This window comes from Gasterosteus aculeatus, chromosome 13 (assembly GCF_964276395.1).
Source record: "Gasterosteus aculeatus chromosome 13, fGasAcu3.hap1.1, whole genome shotgun sequence".
NCBI classification, from domain to species: Eukaryota; Metazoa; Chordata; class Actinopteri; order Perciformes; family Gasterosteidae; genus Gasterosteus; species Gasterosteus aculeatus.
The window spans coordinates 20927645-20930289 of NC_135701.1; positions in this window are offsets into that span (position 1 = coordinate 20927645).

The following is a 2645-nucleotide window of genomic DNA, read 5'->3' on the forward strand; positions in this document are numbered from 1 at the left end:
TGTTTTTGCATGTTTTTTTTTATCCCGTCTTTGCGACACTGCTCATGGATTTTACTTTAAACGTCCCTCCATCAGCAAAGCACTCAAAACCTTGATTTTCATTTAAATATTTGGTTAAAAGACCAGTTTGTTGGTTGAAAAGTCTTTTAATAAAGTTTAGAAACCGGACATACAAATGCTACAAAAAAGTCTTTATTTCCCGACTGATATTCAAACTAAATTAAACTTTCTATTGTCGCAGATAAAATGATTGACACATCTCTAAAACTATTATATCTAAGTAGGTAGAACAAATGTTGGTTCTGCCTAGTCCCGGTCCACTCTGCTGTCATTGGTTAATACTGCTCTGCTTTGATTGGTTAAAAATACAGTGACGTAACTGGCTAAGAGTGCTCGGCTGTAATTGGTCAATTAGTGCTGCTGTGCTGTTATTAGTTAATGATACTGTGATTGTAAATACTACAGTGATGTTATTGGTAAATACTACAGTGATGTTATTGGTAAATACTACAGTGATGTTATTGGTAAATACTACAGTGAGGTTATTGGTAAATACCACAATGAGGTTATTGGTAAATACTACAGTGATGTTATTGGTAAATACTACAGTGAGGTTATTGGTAAATACCACAATGAGGTTATTGGTAAATACTACAGTGATGTTATTGGTAAATACTACAGTGAGGTTATTGGTAAATACTACAGTGATGTTATTGGTAAATACCGCAGTGATGTTATTGGTAAATACCACAGTGATGTTATTGGTAAATACCACAGTGAGGTTATTGGTAAATACCACAGTGAGGTTATTGGTAAATACCACAGTGATGTTATTGGTAAATACTGCAGTGATGTTATTGGTAAATACTACAGTGAGGTTATTGGTAAATACTACAGTGATGTTATTGGTAAATACCGCAGTGATGTTATTGGTAAATACCACAGTGATGTTATTGGTAAATACTACAGTGATGTTATTGGTAAATACCACAGTGAGGTTATTGGTAAATACCACAGTGATGTTATTGGTAAATACTGCAGTGATGTTATTGGTCTTGCTAGTTGGAAAACATTGCCAGTTAATCAGCCAATCACAGCACAGCAGGGCGGGATTAGGCGGTGCACTCTCCGTAAAAGACACCGCGGCCTATTACAATCTCACGTGTAAAGGACATCTGGCTACACGCTACTCAGAAGATGTTCTGAGACAAATTGTCTTGCCTTCTATCGCTGATTTGTCCAGTTTGGCACACTGGTGTGCAGTGAGAATTATCGCCTCTCGGACCCTCCAGCAGTGTTTGTTTACGCTGGTTCCCCTCAACCTGAGGCGAGTGCTCCCCACTGACTTGTTGCTGCTTGTTTTCTACATTCGGTGGGAGAAGAGCATGTTGAGACCTGAAGGGAGAGGAGGCGGTGGAAAGGAAAGGAAACAGAAAAGGATTTCATGTGGGATTCTCCATGTTGCTTCTGCACTGCAGGTTACTGACGGTTACCGACGGCTGAAAACCACTGAATAAATATCACTGAAAAGTTTCTGTCATCGTCATTACTGCACAAAGAATACATTCAATTTATATTTCAGCTTTTTGGTGTCCACATTTTTGACCTTTAGGCCCATTTGCACTCAAAATGTAAAAAGAAAATCATAAGATAATTTCACCAACTTCAGTCTCGACGATTAGCTGCTTCCAAATATTTCTATATACTTCTCATATTGCACCTGCAAAAACACCATTCATACCACATGCATTAACGCTGCCCAAATGAGAGAAAAATGTGACCTTTTTAATCCCGATTGATCCCCAGAGATGCAGGCGGGCAAAGGGAACAAGCCCGCGCATGGTCTCATGTTGGGGGGGGGGGGGGCGGGGGGGCTACTGTACAGCTGGCCCGACCCCTCACACTCCGCAGCACATCAAAACAGCTTTCACCTTTTTTGTGCTGCTGCCATTTTAAACAGAGCTCGACTAAGCCGATTGCCCCGCGAAGAATGGCCGACCCTCCTCTGCCCTCACATCTGCCCCCTTTGAAGTGCCGAGCTGTTGGGACAGACCTGAGCCCAGGAAGAGAGCGGCAAATTGGACGTTAATCCCCGTCCGAGCCGCCAGAGACGTCAGCTGGAAAGAAGAAAAAAAAAAAAAGGGGGTCGGGTGGCGGTGCGATTGGCGCTGTTCCTCTGTAGCTTTTGTCCCCCGCCGTCGCATTCTCCGCGCGGCAGATGCAGGGCCCTCCGACCCGCCGGCCGATCCGGGGGGATTTTCCTTTCCCGGTGGCTGATGAATGGCGATGTGAAAGGAGCAGGTGCTGCCTATTATCAGTGGCTCTGGCGTTGCGGCGCGTCCACATTGGAGAGCGGGAAACGGGGCCCGATCGGCGCTAACTCGTGCACAACTTAAAAGGAAGAGCGGGAGGAGGCTTTGTCTCCCGCCGGATTCCGGGGTTCACTACCAGTTTAACGCATGATCGAGGAAAAAGCGGCTGTTTCTTTGCCGTGCCGAGGCCTTTTGATCTGAGAGCGGCGGAATGCAATTAGGTAAATGTACTCATGCACTGCGTTTAAGTGTGTTTACCACATTCCACATGGAAATAATGTACTTTTGACTTCACTTCAGTGATTATTCAATCCCCTTCAGGCTTTGCCTTGA